This window comes from Momordica charantia (genome assembly GCF_013281855.1).
Source record: "Momordica charantia cultivar OHB3-1 chromosome 2 unlocalized genomic scaffold, Mcharantia_2.0 BLBB01000002.1, whole genome shotgun sequence".
NCBI lineage: Eukaryota > Viridiplantae > Streptophyta > Magnoliopsida > Cucurbitales > Cucurbitaceae > Momordica > Momordica charantia.
Window position 1 is genome coordinate 10,978,820 of NW_028275160.1, and position 21,755 is coordinate 11,000,574.

General features: G+C 40.9%; 1 pseudogene; it reads left to right on the forward strand.

The window, feature by feature from the left end:
* Window positions 1-704: 704 nt before the first annotated feature.
* LOC111025534 (terpene synthase 10-like) lies at window positions 705-20,331 on the forward strand (annotated as a pseudogene).
* Window positions 20,332-21,755: the final 1,424 nt, after the last annotated feature.

Consider the following 21,755-nt stretch of genomic DNA (forward strand, 5'->3'; position numbering starts at 1 on the left):
TTTGAGGATTCCTCCCACACAGCTAGGTTTTTTTGCTTTTAGTTTCACCCAAAATGTCTGATATCAATGGAGATAATTGTCCTCTCTTATATACCATTTATCACCCTCTTCCTTAGCCAATGTAGGACTTTGTTTGCATCCCTTGTAATCCCAACACGTCCAACTGATCTATTATGTTGTTAGAGAATCAATTGCACAATTACAGACGGTCGGGTTGCTTATCTCAAAACATGACATTTCATTCAACCAACAAATGTTTGATCGAGATTACGAGTCACAGCTGGTCGAACTTATAAGGTCGGTCACGTTACGAGTCACAGCTGGTCGAACTTATTATAAGGTCGATCACGTCGTGGTTTCTAGATTACGGAGAAAGATCTTGCGTACCAATCTCTCCTAGCTTTTCACATAACAAGTCATATTTTATTCTCCAACAAAAATAATGGCCAATTTTTATAACCATTTTATTTTTTTGTTTTCTATCCTTTTGAAATTAAACTTATACATACTATTTTTCATATCTCAATATTTTGTCCCCAACTTTTGAAAAAGCTCTACATTATTTTGTCCTCGACCATTTAAAAAATTTAAAATCTAAGCTAAGAGATATGTGGACGAAGATTTGGCACATCTATATATTTGGATGATGTATGTGAAACTTACTCTACCATCAAGAAAAGTTCAGTTCAGTAACACACACACCAACACCATCTTCCATCAATGGCTCTTCTCCAGTCTCTTGCTTTTTTCACAATGAGCCCTTTCATCAAACACGTTTCTTTTGCTTTGAAGCCTTCTTCGGTTTCTCGCAGGGTTAACGTAAAGGACGACGCTGCAAGAATGTTTGATCAGACCATAGTTCGACGATCTGCAAATTATCAGCCTCCCGTGTTTAACATGAGTTCATCCAATCGCTGACAAGTGAATTTGCGGTAGGGAAAAATAAAACGTATTAGTTGTTTACTTACGATATATATAATTTTGCAGCCAATATGAACCTAGCTCATCGGTAATTGACATATATTCTTTATCTCGAAGTCGGAGGTATATATAATTTTGATCAATTGGTAGTTGCTTTAATATCCTTTTCAGGGAGAAAAATGTACAAAGCGCTTCAATGAGTTGAAGAAAGGAGGAGAGGTAGATCATGAACGAAATAATCGACAATCCTTTGAAACAACTTGAACTCATTGATACTTTGCAACGACTTGGAATCTCGTACCACTTTGAGAATCAGATTAAGGATATGTTGGAAAGAATATATAACCAGAGCTATATGGACGATGATTGGAAGAAGAATGATTTGTATGCAGTAGCTCTAGAATTTAGACTCTTAAGACAACATAGATTTAAAATTTCACAAGGTATCCATCATGTGCTTTTCTGTTTTTTTTTCCATTTTTTTAGGGTAAAAAAATATTCACCATCTTTATATTAGGTATAATATTATATCAAATTATACAAACCACTAGAAAATTAGTCATCAAACTTTTAATTATGAAAATTAAACTCTAAAACTAATTTGATTATAGTTTTTGTTAACATTATGTTAACTATTTCATTAAATACTTATCTTTTACTTTTTCTTCTTCCTCCCTACTTTCTCTCATGTTTCCTCCTCTCTCCACTCGGAATCTTTGTGGTTTATCCTTTCATTTCTTCCCCCGTCGCCAACCCCACAACTTTGACATGTGAGAATGAGAGACTCTTGGGTTATATGATCCCACGTTGTCTATGGAAGAGTTAGATGCTAGTTTATAAGCTTGAGAGAGCCTTTATAGACCTATTTGGTAACGTTCATGTTTCTTGTTTTTTTGTTTCCAATTTTATTAATAAATCTAAACATTTCGCAACTGTTTCTTATTTTCTTGTTCCGATTAGGGTCATGTCATTCTATTTTTATTTATTAAAAGTATGAAACGGTAACATTACTAAACGGGTCCTTCATTTTCATTATTTTTTGGAATAAAAATGCTCAATTCCAATCAAATGCACTTCTTCCTAACAAACTATTTTTATTTTAATGGCAGATGTTTTCAATCACTTTCAAGATAAGATGGGAAACTTCAACCCGAGCCTATGTGAAAATATAAATGGAATGTTATCTTTGTACGAAGCTTCGTTCTTATCAATGGAAGGTGAAACTACTTTGAAGGTAGCGAAACGTTTTGCAATCACCTATTTAGAGAAATACATTATTATATCGTCGAGTAGGGACGATGATGAACTTGATGCCACCATTGTTAGACATGCTCTGGAGCTTCCATTACATTGGAGAATGTTAAGATTAGAGGCAAGGTGGTTCATTGATATATATGAGAAAAGCTCATATGAATCCTATCCTTCTTGAAATCGCTCAATTGGATTTCAATATCGTGCAATCTATCCATCAAGAAGATCTTAAATATGTTTCAAGGTAAAAGCATATATACACATGTTCCCATTTCAACATTCAACATTTAATATCATGAAATTGTTGGAATTAATTTTAATAATTAATTCATATGTGGTAACATATATTTGAGCTATTTAACGGGCATATAAGTGATTGTTAAGGGTCCATGACTTTCCATTAAGTGGTACGGTCTACTGACTAGAAGCCATTAATCTTAGGGGATTATGGGAACCTTAAAATTAACATATAAATATATGGTTATGGTCCCAATACACTATGTCACTTGGTCCCAATCAAACATAGATAATTGTCCATATTCGGTTCGGGTTGCATAGTTGAGGAAGACCACAAACCACATATTCTTGCAGGTCATTATCAATCTATCTAATGATTCCAGGTAATTATAATCTCTTTATAGATTTTGATTTTCTTCCATATTTAGATTCTTGATGTTGATTGTTCTTGAATTTTATGGCTTTTATTTTAGAATAATTATGAATGAGGATTCCTTTAATTTTCCACCCGAAATGATCTGTTTTATTTTCTTCATGTGAAGCTGGTGGGTGAGCATTGGAATTGGAGAAAAGTTGGGCTTTGCAAGAGACAGGTTGATGGAAAATTTCTTTTGGACAGTAGGTGTTGGATTTGAACCTGGTTGTGGATATGTTAGAAGAATGAGTACAAAAATAAATGCATTGATTCCACTAATAGATGATGTCTATGATGTCTATGGTACATTGGATGAACTCCAATTCTTTACCTATGCTGTAGAGAGGTAAGTGCATAATTGGTGGTTCTATTTTAGGTTATAAAGTTTTTGTTAAAATTATATTTGTGTTCTTAGCTAAATTTAAAAAAAAAAGTTTTTGAAAACTTCTTTTTTACTTATATTTAAAAATTAGATAAAAAACAATTGCATTTACAAGCTTATATTTTTTGAAAATAGAAAACAAAAAACAAAATGATTATCAAATCAGACTTTAAATTCTTACCATTAACAGGAACACAAATATTACTTCATTTCTTAAAAAATTTTAATGAAGTAGTGTGTTTCTCGACTGATTCGAATTAATATGGAAGATTGACTCACGTAATTGTCTAGCCTAATTATCTATGTAGTTAATTTTCTTAACCTAATGTTTGATCCTGCAACTATACAAGGCTCAAACTTAGATGGTCGACGTACGAAGGAACCTGTATAGAGAAAGTAAAAAGCTCTGATACTCAAGTCAGTACACAATCCGACCTATTACTCTAGATAGAATAGTTTCGCGTACCTAAAGAATGAGGCGTGCGGCTCTCTTTATAGGTGTTGAGCTTCTGACAGCGATAGAAGAGCTGTTATGACTGTTTCATAAATCACGGCATGTTGTCGGAAAGACGATTGAGTGATTTTGTAATACAGCTCAACCTTGTTGGCCAAGCTATATTCTATTGGTCGAGGTACTCTATGTGGCCGAGCTATGAATCAAATTGTGAGATACTTCATGGTCGAGCTATCTCTTAAGGCCGAGGTAGTTTATGGGCGATGTACCTCTTATGGCGAAGCTATCTCTCATGACTAAGTTATCTCTTATAGCTGAGAGGTACTTCATGGTCGAGGTGTCTCTTATGGTTGAGGTACCTCTGCCTATATCTCTTGAGGTCGAGGTACCTCTCATTGCCGAGCTATCTCTTATGGTCGAGGTGTCTCTTATGGCAGCGATCTCTTTTGTTGGTCCACGTGTCATGTTGTTTTTTTTATCACTGAACATCTAATTTATCCCCTATTGCAGTGTAGCTATTGAAAAACTAGGAGTATAGACCATTTAGAATATTTTTCAACCTTTAAAATTTAAATGTCAAGATTTTTTTCTTTTTTGAAAAAAATAAAATTCTTTAACAAACAAGAGAACAATCCTGAGTGTTGGATCGGTATGACAACCCTAGAGGGGGGTGAATAGGGTTTAATTAAACTTTATAAACTTTTTACTACGGTGGGCCCAAATTTAAACAAATAAGTAAACTTTTTTAGGAACAATTAATTTTATCACAAATTAAACAATAAATTAGAAATACAAACACCCTAATTAATTTCACCACCCAAATAATTCAAATATAAACATTGAGCATAAATATGAATAACAAATTCGAACAATTAATTTTATGCAATTTGTAATTAAGAAAATTAATTGCAAAAATTAAATAGAGTAGGGTTAGAGAAAATGACACAGGAAATTTATAGTGGTTCGGCAATAACCGGCCTACTCCACTCCCCAAGCGCCTCTTGAGTATTCGATTAAGAAACTTTGACTCTTTCCACGGTAGGAGTCAAATCGGTATAAAACCTTCTTTTTCCGGGAGCAAGAAGAACCCGATCCTTTCCACGGTTCAGGATCAAACCGTTACAACGCTCTTTTTCGGGCTCAAGAGCAACCCTTACAAAGGATATGAAAATTTGAGAACGAATTTACAAACTCTCTCAAAGAGTGGGTATACAAATATTTGCTCACAAATTTGTAAGAAAAAATTCTTACAAATAAAAGCCCTCAAATTGGCTAAAAGAAATAAAATTGGAAGCTCAAATATCTCTCAAATAAAAAATCTCCCTCAAGAATATAGAACAAAAATTAAAGCTTTGAAGAGACATTAACAATGTAGAAATTTGGAGAGAAAATTGGGAGAGAATGAATTGTATAAATGTTGAAGGAAGTGGGGTTTAAATAGGTGAGGAAAAGTTGAAAATAAATTGAAATCGAAATTGAATTTGGGCCATTAGATTTTAATGATTGAAAATCAAATATTGAGATTTAATTGAATAAAATAATAAAATAATAATAAAATATTATATATGGATGTGTGAAACGGCTATATATATATATATTATAATATTATATATATATTTTTTAAAAAAAATATGCATTTAATGTGATGTGATATATATATATATATTTTTCTTTTTATTATTATTTTTTTTTTTCTTTTAAGTTACCTCAACGGTAACTTTGTTTTTTTTCTTTTCCTTTTTTTTTTGACATCATGTCACATGTCAACATTTTGTTGGACCACTTAGTTGATTCAGCTGCCACGTCATCCATCTCGGGTAATTTTTCTTCCAACTTCTTTCGATCATATTTCTTTTTCTTCGTTTGAGCTTCGATTTGGGTAATTCAAAATTCGTTGGAATCATCGTATCGAGCTCTACGTTGTGGAAACTTTAAAACACTAAAATTATCAATAAACAAAATATGTATTATCAGTAAATCATATAATATTATTGAAGCTCATAATAAATTTATGTTTTATAACAATAATTCTTACACACCAAAAACAATTAATACTAAGTGTGTTTGTTATCATCAAAACATTAATTAATTAAATTAATTAACCGAGATTAAGGATCAAAAAGTCAACACTGAGTAGCTATATAGACCAGCCAATCTGGATATCAAACTCCTAGTAATTACTTTCCTCGACCTCGAGAGCCCTACGCACAAGGAAGTGGGCACTATAATTTTCATCTCTGTCAATCCTATCGAAGGAGATAACATTGCAAGGATCCTTCAATCTCATGATCTTGTTGATCACTCACACAATTTCAGTGAGATCGTCTTCTTCCATTTGCAGTATGTTTGGGGAAGAGAATACCCTGGACACGTGGAGGACCCCTATTGGTGCTCCAAGATGACTCATGAGTCATGCCCAGCTCGGACGACCGAGATCACCACTACTAGCGTTGTTAGATGCTAAGTATGAGGGCCGAGGTAAACCTGGCCGAGGTCCGACCTACCGGGAAGCTCGGTGGGGGCCGATGCGAATTACTGTCAGCGGCGTGATTATCGGGCATAACGTCGGTCCCGAGATTACTGGGCGTAACCGACGATCCCGAAATTACCGAGTGTAACCGTTGCGAGATTAGCGGGACTACCATCCATAAGTAGAAGACTTCACTCCACGATCAGGTACGATGATTTCTGGCCTCGAACTAAACTGGGAATCCGACCTATACTGACTTGATCGTCGGAGTGCTCACTCTTATGTGCAGGTCCGCCCAAGTGTTCAGATCGGTCCGGAGGCCGAGTTTGAGCTGCAATCTGAAATACACTATTGTGCATATCCTTGCATAAACATTTGGCGCCGTCTGTGGGAACTGACAATCCAAGTTATCCCAATCTTTTTAAACCATTACGCGAGCGAAAATGGCTCAACCCGCAAAACTCGACCAATACGGCGGATCGGAGGACCCTAGCGGCCAGCGATGCCCACCAGAGGGAGGTCGGAGCAGCAGCGGTAGAGGGGCAGGGTCACGACGGCCTAGCAACAGAACCCCTCCGCAGGTCGGCACGGATCACCGCGCCTGCCCTACCGCCTGCGCACCCGAGGACGTCCAAGGTCACCCGTGGCCGAGGTGGGACCTCTAAGAAAGGCGCCCGGGGTCCAGCCCCGGCTCCAACAAGCGAGAACCTTGGTGTACTCCAGAGAGAGATGGAGGCAATGCGCACACAAATGCGGTCCATGGAGGAAATGTATAACGAAATGATGCTAGCTGCAGGCGTAGGGTCCCGATCTGAAAATCAAGTGACGCGCGCGGACATAGGCGAGCAAAGGGGTTCCCACCTCGGCCTAGCCGAGGAGGAACGTCCCGAAGACAACGAGAGCGAGGGTACACTCGCCAGAGGGGAGACCTCCGTGAGCATCTCAACAGAAAGAGAGGCTCGTCTCTCCGAAAAGGGCCGTCACCATCCCGCTCACACAGGAGCTCCAACCAGCAGGTTGAATCCTCTCACAATCCCGCAAGGATGATCACAAGGGAGGAGTTCGACCAGCTGAGGGGCAAGCTCGATGCTCACGTGGAGGCCTTAAAGGCCAAATGTGGGCAGAAAGAAGATTCACTGAACGATGGCGACTTGGGAGAATCGCCCTTCACCTCGGACGTTTTGGAAGCACCAATCCCTCCGAAGTTCAAAACTCCTACCGTGAAGCCTTATGATGGACGAAGGACCCCAAGGACTATGTTGAGGTCTTTGAAGGCATCATGAACTTCCAAGCGGCATCAGACGCAATCAAATGCCGCGCCTTTCAGATCGCTCTTACTGGCATCGCGCGATTGTTGTATCGGAGACTGCCAGCCAGGTCGATCTCGACCTACTCTCAGCTGAGAAGGGAGTTCCTCGCCCAGTCGCCCAGTTCTCTTCTCGGCACTATGACAAAAAAGACAGCGACCCATCTCGCCACCATCAGACAGAAGGAGAAGTTGGCACTCGCTTTAGTCACCTCGGCCCGACGGCTTAGACCATACTTCCAAGCCCATACGGTGGTGGTGCTCACTAACTTGCCCCTAAAAAGCATCTTCCATAAGCCAGAAGCTTCTGGACGCCTAATGAAGTGGGCAATGGAGCTAAGTGAGTACGACATCCAGTTCGAACCCAGAACTGCGTTGAAAGGACAAGCAGCGGCAGATTTCATAGTCGAGCTCACACCACCTTCCGAGCTGAGCGAGTCCGACCTACCGTGGACAGTCTATGTCGACGGATCCTCCATTGAGAAGGGGTGCGGAGCCGGGGTCCTCCTGCTCAGACCAAGAGGCGAGCGATTTGAGTATGCCTTGCGGTTCGGCTTCCGGACTTCTAACAACGAGGCTGAGTATGAAGCATTTATTGCCGGCCTGCGAATCGCTAGAGCATTGGGGGCCTCTTGTGTTAAGGTCTTCAGTGACTCCCAGCTGGTTGTGAGCCAGATCAAGGAAGAGTACCAAGGCAAAGACTTCCAAATGGAGAAGTATTTGGGCAAGGTCAGATCGTACCTCGCCCAGTTTCGGACTTACGAAGTAAGCCGGGTTCCGCGAGCAGAAAATTCTAATGCTGACGCCTTGGCCAAGTTAGCATCGGCGTACGAGACCGACCTGGCCAGGTCGGTCCCTGTCGAGATCTTAGATAATCCCTCGATCTCAGAGCCAGATCTGATGGAGATCGGCGCTCCAGAATCCTCATAGATGGACCCGATCGCGGACTTCATTAGGGGCAACTCACCACAAGACCCCAAGGAGCGCAGAAAGTTGGCAAGGCGGGCAGCTCGGTTCGTGGTCCGAGGTGGAGCATTGTACCGACGTGGCTTTTCCCTGCCTCTATTGAGATGCCTAACCCCTGAAGAGGGCCTGTACGTCCTCAGAGAGATCCACGAAGGAGTGTGCGGCAATCACTCAGGCGCCCGGTCGCTGTCAGCCAAAGTGATCCGACAAGGATACTATTGGCCGACCTTCAGCCAGGACGCCAAGAAGTTCGTTAGAACTTGCAACAATTGCCAACGCTACGGAACCATAATCCACCAACCTCCCGAGCTGCTCACCCCCCCATCTCGGCCCCGTGGCCATTTGCGCAGTGGGGGGTAGATATCATTGGTCCTGTCCCTTTGGGCAAGGGCCAGACCAAGTTCGCTGTGGTTGCTGTGGATTACTTCACCAAGTGGGCCGAGGCCGAGGCGCTCTCCCACATAACGGAATCCAGAGTCACGTCCTTCGTATGGACAAATATCATATATCGCTTGGTATACCGCAGGCCATTGTGACAGACAATGGGAAGTAGTTTGACAACGCCAAGTTCAAAGACTTTTGCAGCAAGCTTGGCATAAGTCACCTTAGCTCGTCCCCCGCACATCCGCAAGCAAATGGGCAGGTGGAGACAGTCAACAAGATCATCAAACGAGGCATCAAACTTAGACTGGACTCCAAGAAAGGCAGGTGGGCCGAGGAGCTACCAGAGGTTCTATGGTCGTACCGGACCACCCAAAGAGAATCGACGGGTGAGACCCCGTTCTCCCTGGCCTTCGGCTCCGAAGCTGTAGTCCCGGTTGAGATCGGCATGCCATCTGACAGAGTAGAGCATTACGAGCCCACGGCAAACGAGGAAGAGCTGCTCCTCAACCTCGACTTGTTGGAAGAAAGAAGAGCAATGGCCCAGCAGCTACGCCTGGCGGAATATCAGGGCAGAATGGCCAGACATTACAATGCCCGCGTTCGACCTCGGGTCTTTCAGGTCAGACATCTGGTCTTAACGAGGGTCCAAACACATGTGGGTGCCCTTGATCCGGCCTGGGAGGGCCCGTTTGAGGTCAAGGGCATAGTCCGACCTGGGACGTACGTATTGGCCGATCTGCAAGGAGACGTCCTCGCGCACCCGTGGAACGCGGAGCACCTGAAGCGTTATTATCCTTGAGATGTCGGAAGGGTTTTCAATGGATCTGTAAACACTGTTTCAAAAGAATTATGATCGGAATAAATGTGATGATTTAATTTCATGATTCCGGGTTCGACCAGAAATTAAATGGGGGCCACGGACTCCCACACACGTCGCATTTCAGCAGTCGGTTCAAATTCAATCCTCCAAAGCCCAAGGGTACGAGGTGCGATGCCAAAACCGCTGATGAACTTAAAATTCAAACCTACCTTCAAGGTAAAGGGACGATGTGAAACACCTACCTTCAAGGTAAAGGGACGATGTGAAAAGTTCAAAATGGTCCAGCCTTTGAACTTGGGGGTACGAGGAGCGATGTGAAGAATAGCTACGGACTTAGGATTTTAGCCTTTTAACGTTTTCAAGTTAAGGGTGCGATGTTAAAGGTGCAATGCATTGAATGCTAGACAGAGATGCAAATTCAAACTTTCAAATTATTTTAATTAAAGGCGCGACCTCAAAAGTAAGAGGTGCGAGGTGACAGTTCAAAGAAAAGCGAAGAAAAGATGTTGCCGACAACAAAGTAGAAACAAATGGGAGCCTCTTTATTGAATGGAGAGCAGAGCCAAGGCTTATAGACCTTGTAGCTCTGTCCTGACACTTACAAACAAAAAAGGAAGAGAAGAGAGACAGAGAAAAGCCTCATGAAGGATGATCGCCTAAGAGTCCGCCTGAGGAGCGCCCTCCTATGCGGTGCCGACCTGGTCCTCTTCGAGATCGGAGTAGTCAGAGTCCAGATCTCTGACATACTGATCCACCAACGCTTGGGGGCCAGAGGTGCCGCCAGGCCCAGACGCCCACTTCTCGGCATACCTCCTTTTCAGACCGCTGAGATCGATCTGAAGGTCAGGCATGTCGGAAGCAATGCCCTTCATGAGGAACTTGAAGCCCGAGTCAGGGAAGTCCTTGGCAAATCCATCGAAGTCAGGATGCTGCCTAAACGACTCCTCCAGTAGGACTCCATTGCTGAGACGCTCCTTCGCCGTCTCCAGCTCTGCAGTCGCATGCTCCAGCTCCTTATCCTTCGCTTCAAGCGCCTGGAGCATGTCGTCCTTCTCCTTCAGGAGTTGGAACTTCTCCTTCTCCAAGCCCCTGGTGATAGCGTGGGCAGCTCGGAGTTGGGCCTTGCGCCCGTCCTCTTCCTTCTTCAGCAGCTCGGCCTGGGTCTCCACCTCGGCCTTCAAAGTCTCCACCTCAGAGTGAGCCTTCAGCAGCTCATCCTTCATGGTGGAGGAAGCAGCCTCCAAGGCAGCAGAGAACTCCTCTTTCTCCCTCGCTGCCAGAACTTCCCTCCCATCCAGCTCGGCCTTTACAGCCAGAGCCGATTGAATGGAAGCAACAAACGCCTGAGAAAAGGTACAAAGAAAAAAGTTAGACCGAGCTACCTGTTAGGTAAATTGAGCCAAAATAGGCATCAGTCTTACCTCAGCGGCGTAGTCGATGGTCCTCTGCAGAACGGACCCTGGGTCGCTCACAAATTTGGACGCCCTCCTTAAGCAGCGGTTCAAACTTGCAGCCGAAATGCGGGACACCTGGTCCCTCAACCCGGCACTTGACGGCTGAACTCTGAACCGTGCCGTCACATCGGACGTCCCGCCCATCCTGGCCGCAGGATCGTCCACCCAATCTGCGAAACTTGCAAGCAAGACCCCGCAAGCTCCGGCCTCCAAGGGGGAGATCACCTTCTTTTTCTTCCTTCTTCGCTTCAGAGGGGCTTCCTCCCTCACCTCATCGCCCAAAGGCAGGGCGTCCACCGCCTCGGTCTGATCCCTGGGGCGCTTCTCCCTCGAGGGACCCCCAGAAGACTCCAGCTCGATCACTGGGGCTGGATCTTCCGAAGCAGGCCCTGCCACAGCAGGGGCGGCAGGTTTCGAACTCTGGGCGGCCTCAAGAGCATGGGCTCGGCCCTTGGACTTGCGCTTCACGCTGCTTGCAAATCCGCAAACCATGGCTGCAAAATAAAAACAGGGGTCAACACAAGGTTAGAGGAAAAAGGGGGGAGGCAAGCTCGGCATACCAAGTTCAGAGTTCGGCCTTGAGGATTCGATGGGACGAACTGCAGGGTTGTAATCTAGCAGCCCGGACTCAAGCAGCAGCTCGTCGGTCACCAAGGTTCCGACCTTCCTACCCCTCGGAAAGCGCTCCTTGTAATATTTCAACGTGTCGAAGGAGGCTTGCGTAAGCTCGGGGACTGGTCGGATTGAAACTGCAAGAAGACAAAATCTGAGTTAGACCTGAATGACCGAAAAGAAAATTACAAAAAGCAAGAACTACTCCGTACCAAGGTTCCCAACCTAGTGGGGACGTCGAAGAAGAAACGACCTGACTCATCCTTTGCGAGCCATTCCCCAGAAGCGTAGAACCACTTCCTCACCCATCCCTTGATGGAGGTCGGCCCTTTAACTATACCGCCTGCGCCTTTCCTTGCGCACATATAGAACCAACCAGGCTTCTTAGCTATCTTTTTCGCTTCGAAGCACGCGAGGAGCTGGTCTACGTCCAACAGCTCGGCCTCCTCACTATCCCGAGCTCGTAGCCAAAAAAGGATGGCCAAAGCGAAAATGACACCCCACCCATTGGGGGCCACTTGGGCCGGAGCCAACCCAGTCCGGAAGAGAAATTCTTGGACAAAAGGGTGAAGGGGAAGTCTGAGGCCGTACTCAAACATTTTGAAGTATAGAGTGACCCATCCCTCCGGAGGATTGTCAGCTCTCTCCCCCTCCTCCGGAAGCCTGAGGAGGATGTTCTCAGAGATAGCGAACCCCCTACGAAGGGATCCGAGGTAGTGCTCAGGTATCCTAGAAGGGTATTCCAAAACCTGACCTGAAGTGGAGGCGTCACTATCCTCCCCGTCATCGGAGAATCTAAAGTTTTCTATCTCCTCGAGCTCGGACTCTAACCTATGAGCTAAGTCCTCATCGGATCTTAAGTTGCTGCTAAAAGAGGACGACATGGCAACTACGTTCGAAAGAGAAGTGAGGGAAGAGACCGACCTACCAAGGGTTCGAGCTGCCTTCAGATCGAACTCCAAGAATTCAGGGAACGTAAGGTATGACCTGAAGGATTGGGGGCATTTATAGCCCGTCGGAAGAATTTCCCCACCGTACACGTGTAATCAACGAGCGGCTAGGATCCTCCCTAAGATCCGAAACGTCGGAATATTTGAATATTCCGACGATAAATCTTCTGCGACGGTTATATTTTCCCACGAATAGGAAGTCGCCACGCGTCCAAAGCGAATCGAATGAACTTCTCTGCCAGGTCGAGATCGGACCAGACAGAGAGGGGCCAATGTTTGGGGAAGAGAATACCCTAGACACGTGGAGGACCCCTATTGGTGCTCCAAGATGACTCATGAGTCGTGCCCAGCTCGGACGGCCGAGATCACCACTACTAGCGTTGTTAGATGCTAAGTATGAGGGCCGAGGTGAACCTGGCCGAGGTCCGAACTACCGGGAAGCTCGGTGGGGGCCGATGCGAATTACTGTCAGCGGCGTGATTATCGAGCATAACCGTCGGTCCCGAGATTACCGGGCGTAACCGACGATCCCGAAATTACCGAGTGTAACCGTTGCGAGATTAGTGGGACTACCACCCATAAGTAGAGGACTTCACTCCACGATCAGGTACGATGATTTCTGGCCTCGAACTAAACTGGGAATCCGACCTATACTGACTTGATTGTCGGAGTGCTCACCCTTTGTGCAGGTCCGCCCAAGTGTTCAGATCGGTCCGGAGGCCGAGTTCGAGCTGCAATCTGAAATACACTGTTGTGCATATCCTTGCATAAACACAGTAAATTTCACCACCTCAATCGAATCAATCTATACTTGAATTGGGTAAGACACCATCAAAGGAGATTCCACAGGCCTCCAAGATAGTCATGACCTCCAACATCTTCACACACTATTTTGAACGCCAATGAAACGAATGCCTACAAGATGACAACACCTCCCAATTTCGCAACACTTACCCAAAACCCCTTTTCTTATGAGTCTTCGATAAGTCGCGTTGGCACTCAACGTCCAAATATGAAAAAGGGGGTTTGCTATTTTATTTTGGTTTTGGAGTTGCGTTGATTTGTGAATTATGACTGTGCTAAGCGTTTGCGACGCCAATATGGTACCATTTTCAACAATAATTTTCCTAATATTGTTGAGAAGAAACTTGCGAACTAGGTTGCTCCCTTTGAAGATCACATTATAATTTCCATGCGTCCAAATCGCCCACGAGCATATGATCATAAACACCTCCCAACTCGTCCATGGTCGTATTATCCAGCATCCTATCCCAATAGTCCCAGGTTTTCCAGCTTCTCTGTCAATTACAAAAAGACCCAAATCAGGATTCAAAAAAATATTTCTAAGCGGTTTTGTTACCTTACAATCCCAAACAGATGAATTGTCATTTCTCATCCTCCCTGCAAAAAACACAACACAAATTAGTAGAGATTCCTTTCTTGCAGGGATTAGTTTTTGTAGGAATAATGTCCTTCACAAACCTCCAACACGTTATTTTTATTTTAGGCGCCCCTCTGCTTTCCACAACTATTTTGAATATTTATATTAGAGTAAGATTTTGTCCATCTTTTGAACATTCATTCTGAGGTGATAAGCAGTTTTTAACAGAGAAAATCTCCTTCTTGTCTAGCCCCCAAATGATCTTGTCATCCAAGTTGCCTCTAGGTAGATGGGTTGAAAGATTTGCTCTACCTTAAAAGTAATGTTGATCTTTCGTCATCCTAATTTCCCCTTCTTATTTTAGCCAAGCAACTGAAAGCTCTCTTATACTATTAAGGACATAGATGGGTTTAGATGTGCCTTCTCATGGTATCCAGGGATCCGAACCTAGAAATACTGTGGCCATTTCCAACCCGCCACGATACCTTTTTCGAAGAGCTTACGACACCAGAGAATATTTTTCCAAGTATAAGAAGGTTTGTTTCCCAGTTTAGCCTTCATGAAAGACCTTGTCTTGAAATACTCTCCCCTAAGAGTTCTTGCAAAAAGACTATTCGGATGTCTCAAGATCCTCCAACTGTGTTTCGCTAACATTCCTAGTTGAAAGAAGTGATGTATAGAAAGGTCGTTCCCTCTTAATCCTTCTTGATGCATAGATGCTTCCAACTTTGCCAATGAATTTTCCTGTCCTCAGTAGTCGACCCCACCAAAAGCGGGAGAAATGGAATGAAATTCATTGCAAAGAGAGGTTGGAAGTTTAAAACAGTAAGGCTATAAGTGGGGATTGTCTGAGCTACCACTTAATCAGAACTTCTTTTCCACCCATCGAAAAAAACTTTCCTTTCCATCCTTCTCGAGCATGTCTTTCAAGCAGTTAGAGACTTGACACCTATTTCTAGAAACTTGAGATGGCAATCGCAGAACTGTCCCAACTGAGCAGAGAAAGGGACATTAAGTTATATTCCAATATAGTCGATCATTGTCTGCCCTCGTGTTTTTTGCTTGTCATAAATAGGGACTTCTCAAAATTGATGGTTGGACCCGAAGCCTTTTATAGGTATTAAGAATCCCTTTAATTGTTTGACGATCTTCCAAGTTGCACTTAATAAAATAAGGCTGTCGTATGCAAAATAATAATAATAATAAATGAGTGAGAGAAAGACAATATTTATTAATACGAAAGGCATTAAAATTGTGTTTCTCTTCTTCTCGTGTGAGAAAAGCAGATAACCTTTATAACCCAAAAAGAAAAAGGTAAAGGGATAAAGGATCTCCTAGTCTAAGTCCTCTGTTTGGCTTGAAAGACGTCCCAGGCATTCCGTTTATAAGAGAATCGAAAAGTTGAGCGATTTCATGCAATTCATTATAAGATCGATCCATCTGTCGCAAAACCCCATCTTTCCTATTACCAGTCTCAAGAACTTCCATTCCCACTTTATCGTAGCCTTCAAATATCAAGCTAAGCGTTGTTGCTCCCACTTTACCCACTTTTAATTTTGCAAGGAATGAATGCGTTCAAACCCTAGTAGTAGATTACTATAATCAGGTCCAAACATCGATTAGTTGGAGAGATGATGCCATCCAAGGCCTGTTTTCAATCTATTAGCCAAGTCTTCGCAATGATTTTGTAGATTACATTGAAAAGACTAATTGGTCTGAAATCTTTCATACATCTTTTTCACTTTGGGATTAGGACAATGGATGTATTATTAAGTTGTCCCACAACTAAATTACTATTTAGAACCCTCAAGCAGATGCCACTCATTTCGTCTCCGACAATGTCTCAATACGTTTGATAGAAAATGGCTTGAATCCCGTCCAGGCCGAAGTTTTCATGGGATGCATATCTTAATGGCCAAACTATCTCGTCAAGTGTGAACTCCTTGAAAGCTTGTAGTTCTGGTCGGCCGAGATCTTATTCAGGATTACTTCCAACTCATCATTTATAACTTACATGCTCAGCTTACTATAAGAAAATAGTTGTTTAAAGTACTCCACCGCTATATTTCCAATCTTCTCCTCATTTCTTCCCAATTGCTTGCCTCATCTTAAGAGCCCCTTAATTCAGTTTGATTTCCTCCGTTTGACTAGCTCTGATGTGGAACCATTTTGTATTTTTGTCCGTGCACTTTAGTCAATCTTCCTTAGACCACTGCCTCTTCCTCACGAAGCTTTTCAAATTCTCTTTCAGTCGTCCACATAAAACTTCTACCATTCATGTTATCCAGAAGGGGCAACTTGTGAATTTCCTATTCTTTTCTTGGAATAGCTTCGCGGATAGAACCCCTAACCATTCTTTGTTCCATCTCAAAAGGTCATTGATACAAGCATCCAGCTTCTTCTGAAAGAATATTGCTGGTACGGCTTAGAACCATTGTGTGCAAGTGTACACAACCATTGTAGCAAGTGATAAAAAGATCGTATCCACACAGATTGATAACTAAACACTTCAAAAATTACTTAAGAAAATAAATAAATTAACAAATATGTTTTGAACAAAAAAAACTAAAGGAACCCAAACAAAATAGTGCATAGATGATTTGCTAAGAAAAACAGGTAAGAACCAAACAGAACCAAACTGATTAAAGGAAAGTGTGCAATAAGAGATTAAATACTGATGTTTAAAAGGGTGAGGGGGAAGAGTTTATGGGACTTTTTCTAGGCTACTCTAACGATGCTGCAGCATTAACGATGTTGATATACTAGCCAAATAGACACAAAATCTTCCCAGATTTCCAGATTTTCTACCATTTATGTTTTTAGACAAACTTGACAACACATATACTCAATTTATAACCTTGATAGGTGAGTCTTATTCCTAAGTACCACACTATAAACTCAAGTAGATCTAACACGAGTTGAAGCCAAACCTTCCTATTACAATTTTCCAAGAGTTAATAAGAAGATATTCTAATATGTTGGCCAAGCACATTGAAATAAAACGTTAAAAACAACTTCAACTCCGTATATATACGGAGTTGAAGTTGTTATAGCCTAAGAACAAGTTCACAACATCCTCCCCTTACAAATAAACTTAGCTACTCAATGTCATACAAGAAAAGGGAAGAAGAAAATACAAAACTCGTGCACTAAAGAGTACAGAAGAAGAAGAAAATGAAGAACAACAGCAACTCTTCTCTCTTTGTTGTCTTCTTCAACGGTTTCTTGGGAGCTTTCTTCAAGTGAGAGTGAAGTGATGGGACGGGGAATGTTGGAGGCACCCCTCAAATACAAGCTTTTATACCCCTCTTGATTTTTGGGTAACGCAAATGATAAAGTGGGCCCAGCTTAGCATAACATGTATTTTTTCCGTTTTAATGCAGTAATTTTTCGGGTAAAAGTTGTCATCGTCAACTCTGCCTTTTCTGCCTTTTTGCTTCCGATGCTGCAACATCAACAATGCTGTAGTAAAACATTCAATTAGGCAATTCTTCATAACTCTCAGCATTGTCTATTAAGATAAAGATGTTAATGAATGTAAAACATTATTTGCATAAAAATCAGTATAGAATGAGTGTTAGTGTGGCTATCCTTAGCTAATTTATATGAAATTCTTGCACAAATAACTCTCTTTTGGAGAGTTATCAAATATCCCCTTCGAACTTTCCCTACCAACCAACACTCTTTGAACAATCTCTTTACATTCCCCAAACGAGGTCCATAATTCCTCGAAGTGTTGGGGTTTGCGCCTATTCCTTTATAAACGCCAACCCTATCCTCAGCTATCTAATTAGCCAAAATTGGTCTATGATCTGAAGCTAAAAACATTCTTTCCCACACCCCTAGTGTCTTCACGTTCTCCAAATTCCAAATTCTTGGCATCATTGTGTTAAAAATTTCAACATTGATCAATTTCGTTGTTACAATCTTACAAACCAACGCAAACTTGAGGTTGTCATCATACGCAGAGATCACATTATGCTCAATTTCAAAATGCTTCCCTTTTTCCTCTTCCCGTCAGTTTCATCCTCTCAACTTGGTGAATTTAGGGCTCGTTTAGCTGTAACGTTTCTGTTTTTTTAATTTTTATAAAGAAAAATGATTGCATTTTTCCTAACCTTCATGAATTAAAGTATGATGAAACAATCTTTTTATTTATGTTTTGGAACAAATTGGAAATAGGAACAAGAAAGCAGAAACTTGATAATGAGAAACAAGAAACATAGTTAGGTTCAAAATGCTTAGACTTCTTAAGAAATTGAAAATGAGAAATAAGAAACGGGAACATTACCAAACAAGCCCTTAGCAATTCATCCGCCATCCTTTGACCCGCAAGATCAAAGAAACCGATCTCCTTACCGCAGAGGGAAGGAGACCTTGCTGGGATCTTGCTGCAAGAACCAACTTCCATACTACATGAAACTTTATTTAATTCTTACTAGTCTTCATTTTGCAGTAAATAAATCTTTAATTCTCTTCTAAATGGTAATTTCAGATGGGATCTTGCAGCAATGAACCAACTTCCATACTACATACTACATGAAACTATGCTTTCTTTTTCTCCACAATTCTATAAATGAGATGGCTTTTGAAGCACTTAGAGATAAAGGAGTTGACGTCATCAAATATCTTAAGAAAGTGGTACAAACCACTGAACCTTTTATTAACTTTCTAGCTTCTTAACGTGTGTCAAGATTGAAGAAATAACTCTCTAATTTTACTCTTATCAAAATAATTTAATGGTACAGTGGGTAGATTTGTGCAAAGCAATATGCAGGAGGCAAAATGGTATTATATTGGTTATAAAGCAACGCTGCAACAATATTTGGACAATGCATGGATTTCAATATCAGGACCAGTTATATTAGTTCATGGGTATGTTTTTGCGACATCTCCATTGTAATGGATGATTTGGAGAGCTTGGTGGAATATGCTGATATAATCCGTTGGTCGTCAACAATTCTACGACTCGCTAATGATCTAGGAACATCATCGGTATGCGACCCTTCATCATATTAAATACAAAATAGAAAATTGTAGTAAGATGTCTTATGTTTTTCAAAATAGGTCGCCTGTTTTTTAAAATTTTCAAATATAGCACAAAGTTTTACTTATAACAATGATATATCAAATACGCATATCAATAGTATATCAGATACTCATATCAGTAGTAGTATATTTTTTTTCTTTTTTTTAGTTCAACATGTTGGGGAGGGATTCGAACTCACAACCTCTCGGTTTGAAGTATATGCCAATTATCGCTGAGGTATGCTCGCTTTGGCATATTAGTAGTATATCAGATGTATATCACATACATATATCAGTAGTCAAATATATTACAGATATATTATAGATGTATATCATTTGGGTAAAGTTGTCATTTTAAAATTGGACCTCCATTAAAAAAAAGTGTTATATTTGAAAAACTAAATGTTGGTTGCTATTTTGCTAATTTTACTAAATATTTTTGTCATATTTGCAACTATCCCATAAAATAATACAAAATTAATTATTATGAAATTAAATGCATACTTTAAAAAAACATGGCTACACATGAAAGGAAGTGGACTAAAATTTATAATTACAAAGTATGTAGATTAATCACTTTGTTTATAAATTATAAGTTGTAAAAGAAGAGATTAATTATAGAGTTCTAAAATAAATTACTTGAGGAAACCACAAAGAGAGGCTCTTAGGCAAAAAAAAAAAAAAAAAAAAAAAAAAAAAAAAAATCTCAATCTCTTTTTGTAAATTACAAACGAACTTTTAATGATTCTTACCTTTGGACATAATATTTACGGCTTTGTTTTTGTTTCACTCAAAATAGCTTCATAGATAATTGTCTTCTCTTATATACCATCGATCATGCTCTTTCGTAACCAGTGTGAAACTTTGTTTGCATTCTGCTTACAAACCCAAAAAGAAACTTTCCAATTTATTAAATACAATCTAATTTATTTAATTCTCTCTCATATATTTTACCAATTTCGTTGAGCTAATACGTTCATACGATGAACGTAAGGATGAGCTAGAAAGAGGAGACGTCCCAAAATCAATACAATGCTACATGAAGGACAATGAAGTCATGGAGAATGATGCTCGTGATTATATAAGACATTTAATAGACGATGCATGGAAGAAATTAAACAAAGTTGAAGCTGAGAATTGCGTCTTCTCTCAAGTGTTCATTGAGATGGCTAAAAATCTTGCTCGAATGGCTCAGTGCATGTATCAACATCGAGATGGACATGGGCATGGCATAGAGCATCAAGAAACAAAGGATCGAGTCGTGTCCCTACTTATTCGACCAGTTCCCATTCAACATTAGGAAAAGAACACCTAAGTTTATTTAAGTAAGATATTTTACTGCCAACATGAGCATAGCCCAATAATTATTGCCATGTACTCCTTCCTTCGAAATTGGAGGTTCGATCTCCCATATCCCCAAATTGTTGTACTAAAAAAGAAACAACTAAGATATTTCACCAAGGGTACGGACTTAGAAGAAATGCATGACCTACTAAAATTATCAGAGAAATTGTTATTTCTGTACTCCAAAGTTTTTTCTAAGTTTGGGTCGTTTTCTCCCAACTTTTTTTTTGTCCTTCCAGACATAAAAGTGCACTTTAAAATTACTTTCTACCTCCTAGAGATTGGCTACAATTTTTCAAACATTATCGTTGGAAATAATTTGGTAGATGGTATATATTTGGAATTAGTTTTATAGAAACATTATTTTAAAAAATCCCAAATAATTCTGGTAGGGTATACACACAAGACTTGCTTCCTTTTTTTTTTAATCCTTAACAAATAGGTAAATACAAAGTAATTTCAAAAGGTATTTTACGTCACGAAGTGCAAAAAAAATAAAAAATAAAGTTTTGAGAAAACCACCCAAACTTCTAAAATAAAGGTATAGAAATGACAATTTCCATAATAAAATTCTCTGTTTTTAATGTCTAAGTACAAGACGATTTTTTTTTCTTTTTTTAGTACAACATATGTTGGTAGAATCAAACTTACAATTTTTTGATTGGACATATATGCCAATTAATGCTGAACTATGACATTTTTTTTCAACCTTAAATACAAGATATATTATATTTTGTCAATTTTCTCTAATACCATACATTGAAATATCGAGAATCAACTGTGAGAAAAACTTTTCAACCATTTTTGGTACTTCTTTGAAATTCATTGTGAAAATTTAGAAAAAAAATATTATACATAATAAAAATTAAACAAAAGCAATCATAAAAACAATAAACTATAATAAAAGAGCACGTCCCTAATACATGAGTTCAGTGTCCATTTGATTTTTGAAGTGGAAAATTTAGTGTAAAAAATTTGGAAGAATAAACGGCCCTTCCACTCGGTTCGTTCCTGCTCGACGGGTAGGTCTTGCAGTTAAGCTCCCTTCTGCTTTTGCACTCGAGGACCAATCTCCGTCTGGCCCGAGGAAACCTTTGCATGCACACCTCCGTTACCTTTTGGGAGGCCTACGACCCATAGAAACTGTCTACCTGAGACTGTCCCTTTTCAGAGTGGTATCTCACCTCCGGAGACCCTTCTTCGCCCTCCACCTAAGGAAAGGCCCAGAGTGAAACTCATTTACCTATCATCTTACCAGCCCCAAAGAAATATATTGCTTTTTGACAACATTGATGAATGTATTACTTTTGTTGTTTTCCTAATCCTCCTTTGCTTCTTTTCCTTTGCTTCAAAGAATTGAAGAATTTAAACCTCTCAAAT